Consider the following 14,278-nt stretch of genomic DNA (forward strand, 5'->3'; position numbering starts at 1 on the left):
AAGGGAGGGTTACCTTCCTAAGGTACTGTCCCATTTTCATGAATATGAAGAAATTGTAGTTCCAGCTTTTTCAGGCTCCAGACATGTATAGATGTAGTTCGTACTCTCCGTATATACTGTATGTGGAGCGTACAAACTCTGTTAGAAAATCAGATTATATGGTTTTCACAAATGAGGATGGCCAGCTAACAAGCAGACTCTGGCTCGATGGTTACGTATGGCTATGTCTCAGGTGTACACACATGCTGATTTCCCTGTCCCAAACACGGTGACAGCACATTCTACTCGGTCTGTAGGGCCATCATGGGAATTTAGTCGTGGTGCCTCTGCTGAACAATTGTGCAAGGCAGCCATGTGGTTTTCTGTCCACACTTTTCTTAGGTTCTACGCCGTTGATACTATTGCCTCTCAGGATGCTTCCTTTGGGCGACAAGTTCTCCTTTCTGCTCAGGAGCGTCCCCCACCCTTAGGGGAACTGCTTTAGGACATCCCCATGGTATCCCTGTGGACCCTGAAGAAGAAAATTAGAGCAATGTTAGACTTACCATTGATAACTCTTTTTCTTCGAGGTCCACAGGGCACCCACCCTGAGGCACCTGACTGCATTGGGTATTTTTTTCTTTCGGTCACAGATTCCCTCATCTTGTGTGAGAGTGCTTCTGGTGTACGATTGTTCTTCCTTCTCCTGCCTTGAAGCTTGTTTACAAAACTGAAGGCCTGTGGCTGTGGGCAGGGTATATATGGGGGAGGACCAGAGTCATCCTGGGAGCTGAAAGCTTTAACTGTTCGGTGCCTGGATCTCTCCAACCACATTACCCCATGGTATCCCTCTGGACCCTATTGACCTCAAAGAAAAAGGGTTATCAATGGTAAGTCTACCATAACTCTTATTTTTTCCCATATTGAACACCATCCAGTCGCAATACACTGGGATCTACAGAGTGAGCCTTATTATTCCTTTCAGGCTTGTGGGATATAACTAGTTAGTTATGCTTTCAGGTGATTGTATAGAGTGTGGAATATAACTGAGATTTAATACATTGTTTCTCAAGTATGCAATGAAAACTAGGTTTCAATTAACTTACTGTTTCTACTCAATACGATTAAGGTTTTTATGTGATTATTATGTGTTATAAAGTCCTAAGTGGATGAAACATGTTGGGAAGCTGCCTCCTCCTGCCTTATGAACGTTGAACTGTTTTATCAGATAAGCATTTTTTTTTTTAAATAATTCTTATTACTTTTAAATATGTAATTTCTTTTCCTCTGTGTATTTTTATGACTGACCTATAGTTCTGTGAAAGCCTTTTATGGTATTTATTAAGTACATTAATTATCTGAAAGCTGTATGAAACAACAAAAGGATTGTTTATATATTTTGCATAGCACTTTTCAGCACTGTTTGCACAATTGTAGATTAACTAGCTGCTGCTATAATTAATCTGTGCGGATTTTTTGATTTTGTTGATATGTTTGGCCCTTCTTTTTTATATATGTGAATAAATTGTTTTAAAGCTATTTCTGGAAGCTAAAACTAATTATTTTATGTACTTTATTTCACTATATATTTATTGATTAATATTTCACGTATATACAGTATATTGCACATTTTTGCACTTTATTTCACTAAACAAGTTGATATACATTACATAAGGTTTGTTTTTTTTCAATATGCCAGTCGCTTGGATTGACTATGGGCCTGATTCAGAGCCGCTCGTAAGCGGCCGCTCGTTCGCTCCGAGCGATGTTTGCTCAACTGTGCATGCGTACGGATCGTTATACGCATGCGCGAACCAGTCAGTGCGGTCGAAATTCATGTGCTCGCAAAATAGCGAATGCCTGATAATTTGAGTGACAGAAAGAGGCGTATGTGAGTGGTAACAGGGGAAGGTGCTTGAAAACGGGGAGTGGAGATCCGAACGCAGGCGTGCTTAAAGGTCAAAACAGGCGTTTTATGGGTGTGCATAATTAATACAGCAGCGTCACTGACCACGTCACTGGGTTATTTTATAGCCAGAACTGCTCGCAAGATTGTGGTAGCAAAAACCAACCCCAAGAAGAGCGAGCAGTTCATACCCTGGTCGATGTACTCGATTAATCTAATAAATAGCGGACATGACGTAGGATGCGAGCAGCCAGGGGGCGCATTTTCCAAAAAACGACCGCAAGTTTTGTTCACTCGTTCAGACCTAGAGGCGTGAACAGACCGAAAAAGAGCGAACGGTTAATTTGAATAGCCACCCCTATTTTCTGGACGAGCGAGTGCTAATGGCGTCCGGCTCTGAATCAGGTCCTATATGTATATATATATATATAGATATATATATATATATCTATGTAGATATACATATAAATATATAATGCATTTGGTACTTATCGGATTGCGCAGCCCTATTTGTTTTTTCCCACTTGCGGGGGTCCCTGGTGAAGGCCACCTATATGTTAGACTCTGCACCTCTGTGATGGGTATATGACAACACCAAGTGTATAGTTAGCATCCACACCATCCAGACAGAGTTGGTACTGTGTACTCTGGCCCCTACATGGATGCCACTGGTAATCCTTCTCCAAAGGAACTTCTGGAACACCTGCTGAATAAAGTGAGGAGACAAGATCACGGCCAGGCCCAGATCATGCAGTACTTGCAGATTCTTGTGCAGTGGGTTGACGTTATACAGTCTCATTTCATGTCTTAGCTGAAGATCCCAAACCCCTCAAAGTTTGATGGAGAACCCAAAAGTTGACAGGGTTTTTTTATGTCCCTTACATCCTTTACCAGATCCTGACCATCAGTGGACCCATATCTCAATATACTTTATTACGTATTTGCCCCTCTGTCAGGGATTCAATACTGCCTGGATGGTGGTGGACAGGTTCTCCCTCAGCTCCAAAGCTGGCAGACACATTTTTAATCTTTAGGTTGCACGGGTTCCGTAATGACATTGTCTCTGACCAGGAGGGTTGGGCAGGGACAGTTTACCTCCAATTTCTGGAGAGCACTTTGCAAAATGTGAGCTTTTCTTCAGCCTACCACCCTAACAACAACAGACAAACCAAACCAGTGAACCAAGATCTAGAGAATTTTTACAGAATCTACATCTCCGCCAAACTGCATGATTGAATTTCTCTGTTGCCATGGGCTGAATTCGCCCAGATCAACCTGTACCATGAAGACTCAAGTCTTTCTCTCTTTTACACAGCAAATGCATTTCCGGTGGCATTCAGGTTGAAACTTCCATCTACACCATTTCTCCCTCCTGAAACCCCTGGTTCTTAATCAGTTTTCATAATCTAGAAATCCTCCTTCTGCCATCTTCGTTTATCTTCAGGAGAAATATGGGATGAGGCAGATTCTGAACTCCAAAATATCTCAAGGAGCAATACCTGGTGGATCTTTATTAGTTTGTCCCTGAAGAAATATGAGTAAAGTCTTCAGATGTACATGCCCCTCTGCTACTTTGCACATTCTATCAAAGGTATCCCCATAAACCTTTTGTGGGTTGTTCGTTACCAGGGCCACTGCGGTTCTGTTGTGGGCCGGTTCCCGCCTCAGTGAAGGTCTATCCAGCTGCCGCTTTGGGGCGCTCTACCCTGACTGGGTGCTGCGAGAGGCTGTGTGATCCCAGATGGCTGTGGATAGGAGCCATAACAGGAGTGCCAAATGTGAAGTTGCATTTGGCTCCAAATTTGAATCATCTCTCTACAAAAAGGGAGTTTCTGGGCACTGCTCAATTCCAGAGTAGTATTAGGTTCCATACTTTTACTCCAGCGTCTGTTTGAAACCCTAGTGTGATTTCTAGCATTTTATCTGATTCGTCTGACTGTTCTTGCCTTCTCCACTGGCATCTCTTCTAGTGATTTCCTGGTTCTGACCTTGGCTATCCCTCTGACCCACGAGCCCACTCTTTGAAACACAGACAAAGGAATGGAACCTGTGTATCAAGCTCATGAAATACACAGATACGTTAGACTCAGCGCTCTGTTCTGGGTATACACCAACTTCGAGTGTTCTACAATATCCACACGAGAGTAATGACAGTCAGTCTCTCAATATGATTTCCCTGTTCATGCTACTAGTTCAGGTTAAGCAGTGAACTCGATGTTGTGGCCAGAGGGCCTAATTCAAGTGTACTGCTGAACGCAAATTCCCAATGTTAGGGAATGCGCAGGCGCCAGACCCGTTCTGCGCATGTGCAGAACAGGTCTGCGAGGCGGCACGTAACTGGCAGCAGACTGTCAGTGATTGACAGTCTGCTTGCGTTTGGGGGTAGGGAGGGGGCGACGATTTCCTTTGTTTCCCAAAACGGAGGCTTGTCGCTGCCATTTGGGGGGAGGGAAGAAGCCAGGATCTCCGTCGGCTGACACAGATTTCCTGGCCTCTTTCTCTAAAATGCAGCGGCCGGCTGCAGGACCCCATGGGTCACCGCAGCCGGCCGATGGTACGCAGATTATACAATGCTGCATTGGACAACGCAGCTCAGATAAGTAATGCACAGGAGCCTTGATGCCTTCTGCTGCATTACCATATCTGCAAGTATCGCAATTGCAAAGCTGCCTGCGTGCATATATCATATATCTATAGCCTGCGTGCAATTACGATCCTTGCAGAATCAGGCCCAGATTTCTCAATTTGCTACCGATTGTCTGTATGTCTGATGTCTTTTCATAGGTTGTTTAGAAACAGGTCCTACCCGCTTCTTTACAATCACATAGATACTTCTTACATATAGTAAGGACGCTCGCAAGCGGGTCGATGGTGCCCTTATGCGCATGCGCACAACGGAGTTAGCTCCGTGGTGCGCATGCGCGAGACCCGCGTAGCGACAGCCAAGCTGTCGCTCCGGGTCTCGCACCAAAAGGGGGCGTGCTGTCGATGGTGACTGACAGCACGCCCCCTTTGGTGGGCATGCCGGGGGCGTGGCTGCCAGACGGAGGCGTTCCCATGGGAACGCCTACCGTCTGGGTCCGGCCCCACTGACATCACTAGTGATGTCAGTGGGAGTGCTTTTGGCTCTGATAGAGCCAAAAGCACTCCTGGGCTTGCGGCAGCGAGACCCTACCGCAGGGTCTCGTTGCAAGCCCGATGGTCGCGATGGTCATGACCATCGCGACCATCTTTTTGGCCACTCGCATAAGCTGTGGGTGGTTACCCACAGCTATGCGAGCGGCCAGGAGGCCGCTCCATTTTTAGGTAGGAGGGCCCTGATTCAGAGCGAGCGCTCTGGTCAGAGCGTCCGTCTCTGAATCAGGCCCTCTGTTCATTACAGGTCCAGCCTCACATTCTAAGTTACATTGTAGAAACATTCATTCATAAATTATTCAAATGAATACTTTCACAATGCACAGCAAACACCAACATGCATTTCATTGTTTGATTTTTCAGGGATAAAAGCCCCAGTATCCATGATGCCAGGTTAACATGTTTTTTTTTGGACCTGTGACAATGTTATAAATCATACAATACAACCGAAGGAGAACATTCTATCTGCAATCTCTACTTTAAAATAACTGCTTTGAAGCAACAAATTTGAGTTAGCTAACTATTCAAATAAAACATCTGCTGCCTTCAGTACCTGGACACTCCACACTGAACTCCCTGCTTGGAAACTGCAAAAATTTACCACTTTGCTTGCAACCATATGTGCTGGCTTTTTGTTTTTCATAAACACCTGACTGCAAATCTGTATCCTGGGCCTAATTCAAACGCGCTCGCAAGCGGGTCGATGTTGGCCCAGTGCGCATGGGTCTCGCTACAAAGGGGGCGTGCTGTCGATGGTGATTGACAGCACGCCCCCTTTGGTGGGCGTGCCGGGGGCATTGCTGCCCAGACGGAGGCGTTCCCATGGGAACGCCTACCGTCTGGGGCCGGCCCCACTGACATCACAAGTGATGTCAGTGGGAGTGCTCTCAGCTCTGATAGAACCAAAAGCACTCCAGGGCTTGCGGCAACGAGACCCTACCACAAGAGTCTCGTCGCAAGTCCGATGGTCGTGACCATCGCGACCATCTTTTTGGCCGCTCGCTATAACTAGGGGTGGTCACCCACAGCTATGCGAGCGGCCAGGAGGCCGCTCTAAAATTAGGAAGGACGGCCCTGATTCAGAGAGAGCGCTCTGTCAGAGCGTCCGGCTCTGAATCAGGCCTCTGTACTAATGTCAGTTTGCCTTTATACCATTGAAAGTCCTATCTCAGTGTTATCCCCAGAAATTTTTCCCAGCCAGGTGGCATCCAAAAGTAGCCGGGTGGGGGCCTTCGCAATTATGCGCACCGGGAAAAGGGGTATCTCCCTTACCAATCCAGCCCGACAGGTCTCAGGCTGCTCCCCCACTGGCTCTCAGTCAAAAGTGCCCATTATACAGTGCCCCCTGTAGTTTTCCCCTTTATGCATTGCCCCCTGTAGTTTAACTTTGCCCTTATGCACTGCCTCCTGGCTGAAGTAGTGCCCCTATGTAGTGCCCCCAGACTGGTCCCTTATGTAGTGCCCCCAGGCTTAAATAGTGCCCCCAGACTGGCCCCTTATGTAGTGCCCCCAGGCTTAAATAGTGTCCCTTATGCAGTGCCCCCAGGCTGGCCCCTTATGCAGTGCCCCCAGGTTTAATAGTGTCCCTTGTGTAGTGCCCCCAGGTTTAATAGTGTCCCTTATGCAGTGCCCCCAGACTGGTCCTGGCCCCATCCCAGCACTTTACTTTCTGGCCGCTCCCGCTGCCTCGCGCTGACTGGATCTAACTAGATCCAGTTGGCGCGCGGGGCAGGCTTCTCACGTCGCGGGTGACGTCATGATGTCACCCACGCAGTTCATCACTGGGAACGCTGGCTTCTGAAGCGATCAGAGGCTTCTTTAGCCTCTGGTCACTTCAGAGGCCAGCGTTCCACAGCGGGGGTCGGCGCGGAAAAGTGTCGGGCGGCAGGCTGTTTCTGCCGGATGATGCGCCCGCAGAAAACAGTCTGGGGAGAACACTGTGGACCTCATTCAGAGCCACTCGCAAAATGCGAGCGCTTGCTCTGAATGAGGGCGGCCGCATCTCTAAAATATGACCACCCACAGCTTTTGCGAGCGGCAAGGTTGATGGTCACGATGGTCAAGACCATCGCGACCATCTGGGCTTGCGACGAGACCCTTGTGGTAGGGTCTCGTCTGCTGCAAGTCCCAGTGAGCTTTCGGCTCTATTAGAGCCGGAAGCTCACCACTGACATCACGAGTGATGTCAGTGGGGCCGCCCCCAAACGGCAGGTGTTCCGTCGGGAATGCCTCCATTTGGCAAGCCACCCCCCACGCTCCGCCTGCAAAACGGGTCACCATCGACAGCCGCCCCTTTTGTAGTAAGCCCCGGAGCGAGAGAATTTCTCGCCTCGGGGCTTGCACACGCACAGTGCGGCCGCTGCGCGTGTTCAGGGCCTCTACATCGACCCGCTTGCGAGCGAGTCTGAATGAGACCCTGTGTCTGAATTACCATTTCTCTTTATCCTAGCCTCACATTCTCTAACATTGTTTGTTTTAAAATTTAATTTCTGCACCCATAAATTTGCAATAGTTATTCTGCTTAATAATAAACTACTATTGTTTCTACATACATATTTGCCAACACTGTACGTTGCCTACACTGTAGCAAATTTACTGCACTTTCTCTCATACGGCCTCCAGTCCTCCTTCCATTTTTCCCGCTATTTCCCTCATCCACACTATGACCACCTTTTCTTCAACCCCCCCTTAACTCAGTGTTTTTTCACCACCCCCTGTTCCCACCTCTATCCTCAATCCATAGTCTCTTCCACCTCCTCCCACTCTCTCCTCTTCTCTGTCACCTTTCCATCTCTCTGCTTCCCTCACCCACCTCTCCCGTTCCACTTTTTTCATTCTGTTCTCACCCACAATGGTCCTACTACCTTATCCCTAAGCCCTGCTACTTCCCTGTCACCCCTCTTCACCCCCTCTTCACCTCCAGTTGCATCACACTAAACTCCTTCCTTGCCCACCACCCTCCTTAGCTCAGGTGCCTGCATCTTCATTACACATGTTCATCTCTGTCTCACAAATTAACTTCACCCGCGCACTACAGCAACCCTAATAATCTAATTTCCATTTCTCCCATTAACTCAGTCCCTCTCTCCTGTGCCCTCTCGAATGCTAGATCTGTCTGTAACACTGGTCACTACCTATGACCCGGAGATCAACATGGTGGTGGTATTGGGATCCTACGGTTACTCCTACCAACTCAGAACTGTCCCCTTCATTCTTTACATTTGATGTTCGCCTCTTCCAACCTATTAATCTCCGATTATCTGTTATTTATTGTCCTCCTAGCCCTCCCTCCACATTCCTTGACAACTTTGCTTACTGGAAACCCCACTTCCTCTCTTCAGACCTTCCTATCATCATCATAGGTGACTTCAATATCCCTATCTATTACATAATTTGGTCTTTCTCAATGGACCTCCTCATCCTCCCATGTGAGTGGAATCCCACTTGACCTGATCTTCACTTGCCGCTTTAACATTTTGATTACACCAATTCCCCATTCCCCCTCTCTGCCATCACCTTCTCTCTTTTAGCTTATGCCTCACCTTGCCTTATCCTCCATGCTCAACTCTTTTCTCTCTAAACAAGCCATTTCCCTTTACAATGTTTCTCCTTACTTATGCTCTTGACTTGCTCCTGCAGTCACTACTCAACCTTGCAGATTCATACCTCAACTCTGGCACTCCAAATGGTCCAGATATCTGCAACAGTACTCACGAACCACCAAGTGGGGGAAGTTGCGCTTCTATACAAACTTCCTTTATTTCAAATTTCAACCTACAGTACTGCCCTCTTTCTCTAAATAGTCATATTTCAAGAACCTTATCTCCCAGTCCTCAAACCCCCGAAGTCTCTTCACTTTCAACTCCCTCCTCTGACCACGACTCACTCTGACTTTCAACTCACTCCTTGACTTTCTCACCCACTTTACATCTAAAATTGACTGCACCCCACACCCCTCCTTGCCCAGACCACCCCTCCTAATCCATCTTACCAACTCTGACATCGTTCTCCCCTGTATCTAGAGTTGAAGGCATGGCTCTCATCTGGTCCTTTTCCACCTTCCCCCTTGACTCTATCACCTCTCTTTTCTTCCGCTACCTCTCTCCTGTTGCCTGTTCCTATCTTGCCCATCTCTTCAATCTCTCCCTCGCATCAGGAACTCTCCCCTCTGCATTCAAGCATGGCCTTGTCTGCCCTTTTTTTAAAAAAACCTCCTTGATCCTAACACCCTTTCTAACTACCACCCCGTCTCCTCCCATTTACCTCCAAACTCCTTCAGCATATTGTCTACAACCGCCTGTCCTCCCACTCCCTGCATTTTAGTCTGGCTTCTGTCCTCTCCACTCTACTGAAAATGCCATCACGAAAGTCAACAGTGACCTCCTTGCTGCTAAATCCAAGCTCCCTACTCTATGCTCATTCTTCTTCACCTCTCTGCTGCTTTTGACATTGTGGACTCCTCCTGCAAATCCTTCACTTCCTCGTTCTGTGTGATGCCGTCCTCTCTTGGCTGTTCTATCTCTCTGACTGCTCATTCTCTGTCTCCTTTCATGACTCCAGCCCCCCACTTCTAACAACAGTAGGTGTCCTCCAAGGTTCTGTTCTGGGACCTCTCCTATTCTCCTTCTATACTTCCTCTTTAGGTGAGCTCCACAGCTCTTTTGGCCTCCAATATCATCTCTATGCTGATGACGCTTAATCTACCTCTCCTCCCCTGACCTCTCCTCACTCTTATCTCCGACTGCTATTTCCATCTGCAGGAGAAAATCTTATCTTCCCGGGTTCATGTAAGATTTGTTTGTCTCACTGGTCAGTTGTGTTTGTGTCTCGAGTATGAAAGAAATCTTTTGAGAAACGACACAAGGGGTGTTGAGGTGAATCCATTACCATGTGTCTGGTGTATTGTAGGGAGGAAGACTCATGTGCTGGAGTGCGGGAGACTGATATAGAGTGTCAAAGAAACCTTTATGTGAACAGTACTGTCATAACCCGGGTCTGTTTCCCTTGCCACCGGGTCACTTACCGATTCTGCCAGCGTTCTCTATCACATCCCAGAAGCACAGGCTTCAGTGTTTCTTGGCCTGTTAGGCCTTAAGCAACATCTAAGCCTGCTACAGAGCACTGCAGTGACAAGTCCCGATCACCTGTCTGCAACAGCCAATCAAGTGATAGCCTGAACCTCACCGTAGCACCTGTCTCTGCTCAGCTTATCCCAGGTAACCCAGGGGTACATATCCCAGCTGCTGACTCTACCTAGTTGCCAGTACAATGTCTAATCTCAGTTCCTACTGAGTGAGCTATACTGAACTCCTGTTGCTTACTTGTATCCTGTTTGTGCAGTTTTGCTTCCTTCTGCTACACGGACTCCTGCAAGTGATCTACACCTGGTGCAGCTATTCCACTGGCTGCACGGAGAATCTCAGCCTGTTTCTGATATCCGAACCTGCCACTCGCCTGTGTATACCATTCTCATTGCATGGTGAGCGTACCAGGTTCCTGCACGATTGATGCCGTCCCTGGTATCATCATCCACTATCCATTCCGGTGTCCGGTCTGAATCCGGTTCTGTCTGTGCCTGAGACAGCTATCCCACTAGTTGCACAGTGAATACCTACCTGATCCTGTTATCCGAACCTACAACTCGCTTGTGTATACCATTCTCACTACATGGTGAGTGTTCCTGGTTCCTGCTCCATTTGATGCCGTTCCTGATATCACCTACTACCCATTCCGGTGTTTTGTCTGCATCCGGTCCTGCTACCATCTGAGTGCTCCTGGATCCTGGACTACAGCGACAACCCAGTTTCAGCCTGGTGATTACGTTGCCAAGATCTACCACTCCAGCATTCCAGTTACAGTAAGAAGAGTGTTTTTATTATATATCTACAGTACTAATCCAGTATCAGCCTGGTCAGTCTACTGCCACACTCTCCTCTGATTGCACATAACAACTTGTCTTCAACACCGACATCCCTGGTGGTCTAGTGGGTACGATCCAGCATCTCTCCGCCGAGACCCGGGTTTGATTCCCGGTCAGGGAAGTGTTCTTCACGACATGCCAGGAGGTCTCCTTACACCTGCCAGCTTTCCATACACACCTCCAGACACCAACACAGATGAATATCAGACACCAGGTTCACAAACAAATACTAGTCTGACAAGTACCCACTGATTTTTGGTAAGTGCTATCTATGGTATTAGCTGATCCCGTTTAGGATTGGGATAGAAGACCAGAAAATTGGTACAGAGTTGTTTCTACCTATATGTGAAAAGGAACAAAGAAAACTGTATGTTTACTATTCATAATGGAGAAGACACCACTTGAAGATTACCGCTAATTGTGTATTTAGAGATCTAGAGTGATTGGTGTTCCCAGGAGTAGGACTGAGCTGCGGTCTAGGGCACGAGAAATTTCCATTCTTTATATATACCCTTCACGCTCCCGTCCGCCCACTTCATTCCACAAATGCAGGCTACCTCTGATTATTTCCTCCCGCTCCCACCTTTATGATTTTGCCCGTGCTGCTCCATATCTATGGAATTCTCTCCCTATCAGACTCTCCACCTCTCTATTAAACTTCAAATGGGAACTCAAAACTCACTTCTTCCTTGGTAATGCATTTACAAGATATATGATTTAAGCAGGTGACTTGATATCTTTATTAGGCATTAATGTTTACTTATGTTATGTTTAGTTTACCATCCTCCTCAGGCTTCCAGGTCAAGGCATTCTGTTGTGCACAAACTACATGTGACGTCGTGGCAGGGAAAGCCCACCTGCCTGTGGTCACATCTCATGTGACCATGCCAGGCAAGTGGTTAAAATGGACCATGCCAGGCAAGTGGTTAAAATGGACAGCTAATGTGGCTGTTTCTGAGTAAATCCAAAAACAACAAGCAACTTTGCACCTGGTTAAAACCATGTTGCACTGAAGGTGGGGCAGATGTAAAATGTGCAGAGAGATTGAGGCGTGTACAAACTGAAATCTAAATTGCAATATAAAAATAAAGATTAAACACAATGGTGGTATCAATTCATATAGGTGCTTTTTAGAAAGATAAGTCAAGTAAGTAAATAAGTAAATATGCCCTTAATATAATCGGTAGTTCTGCATTCAATGTAATAGTTACTGAGATGGTATACAGAACCCTATTTCTCCAAGCAAATGGCAGTATAAAGTCTCAACTTTTTCCTTCTCCTCAGGAAGTTTAACTCCGAACATGCAAAAGAATAGGGAGAAGGTAGGATAGTGTAAAAAACGTTTTATTCAACCAGATTAATCCAAGATTAATTACATAATAATAATGGTCACTCCTACCAGAAGGGTTTGAGGCAGAAACCTCAAAAACAGCAGTGGTAAAGGTGTTGTTGCCTGGGTATTCCACTGTCTGAATTGTAGATATCTCTCCCAGAGCTGAAATGGGAACCCGATGCCCTTTTGGTAACAGCAGATATTAGTTCCCTGTACACCAATATAGAGCATAAACGAGGACTGAGATCCATCACAGAGGCCCTGAGAAACTCAGACCTTAACTCACATTTACAAGAATTTTTAATTAAGGGGGTAATTTGTATTCTTTTTAATTATTTCCTGTTCCAAGATGAGTTCTTCCTCCAGAAAGTCGATACAGCAATGGGCACTGGATTCGCTCCAAATTATGCCAACATATTCATGGGTCAATGAGAGGATGGTACAATATGGAATAATGATCCATTTGGGGCGAATCTAGTGACCTACACAATATATATCGATTACATATTTTTTGTCTGGACAGGATGCCACAACATTTAATGAGTTTTTATCCTATTTAAATAATGATTGGAGTAGCACCTTGTTATTACATCAAAAATGAATTTTCTAGATATAACCATATATATAGAGAATGATCAGCTGCAAATGAAAAACTACACTAAATCAACTGATTCTAAGACCTACATCAATTCAGCCAGTTGCCATCATAGCAACTGGCTAGACTCTATACCCAGCGGACAACTAAAAAGATTACGGAGAAACTGCTCCAATAAAGATGTTTTTTTAAAACAAGCAGAGGAAATGAGGGGGAATTTCTTGTCTTGTGGGTACAGGAAACCTTTAGTAGAAAAAGCTTTGGAAGAAGCCTCCCAGATAGAACGGGCCACACTAATGACTTCCTCAAAACTGCCCAAAAGAAAGGAACCACAATTCAAGTGGACTTTTGAAAAAACTATTAAAAACATTGGCCAATACTTTTGAAAGACCCTGTAATAGGCTCCAAACTTCCCCATAAACCTATGTGTATTTATAGAAAGGCCCCAAACCTGAGCAAAAAACTAGTCAGGAGTTACTTAGCCACCGAAAATAAAGGCACTATCAAATCCACTGGCTTCTACAGGTGTGGAAACTGCCTAGCATCCAGGAATATAAAGGGCAGTGGGACCAGCAAGGTGCAGACAATTGAAATGCAAAAGAGAAAATTTAATATTACGGATTTCATCACATGCAACTTGAAGAATGTCATCTATACATTAAAGTGTGCATGCGGGAAGTCCTACATAGGCTGGACACCAAGAACCTGGTCCGGATAGCGGAACACCTAAGAAATATCAAAAAGGGATTAGAAAGCCATGCTTTATCAATGCATTTTAAAAATGCACATAACTGTTCAAGGAAAGAGATCAGACACTTTTATTGGATTAATCAATTGAAAAAAACAAGCAAGAGAACACAAAATATCAAGATTATTAGCAAAAACCGAAATGGAATTAATTTACAATTTTAATACATTATTACCAGAAGGCCTGAACAACGATTTGAGTTGAAGTGGTTTCTGGAATAATTCTCATCATGCCCTCTGAACAGATCTCCCCTCTTTTTAGTCTGATTTTTTTAGTCTGGTTTTATAGATTCCCTTTGTCTCCATATCTTTTTAGTCCGCTCCTATTTTTATAACACCTTGTTTTTTATTTTGCTTTTTATTTTTACTTATTTTTTTTTTGCTTTTACAGTATTGTGTATCTTAATATGCATAGATTGTGGATGTTATATTACTTTATGTGGATATGTACTTACTAATCAATTATATGAAATTGTTGCCTCTAAACATTATAATAATGGGGCATTATGAATTTTAAGGGGACATCAGCACTAGGAATACAGGTATATTGAAAATCCCAGAGAGTTCAGGGCAGAAGGAATAGATCCAGCCCCTATAGACAGAGCCAGGTCAGGGTGGAAGTAACATCACTTCTGACGTAACACGACCCCGACAGCCGCGCCG

This window comes from Taudactylus pleione, unplaced genomic scaffold, assembly GCF_031769625.1.
Source record: "Taudactylus pleione unplaced genomic scaffold, aTauple2 ptg000282l, whole genome shotgun sequence".
Taxonomy (NCBI): domain Eukaryota; kingdom Metazoa; phylum Chordata; class Amphibia; order Anura; family Myobatrachidae; genus Taudactylus; species Taudactylus pleione.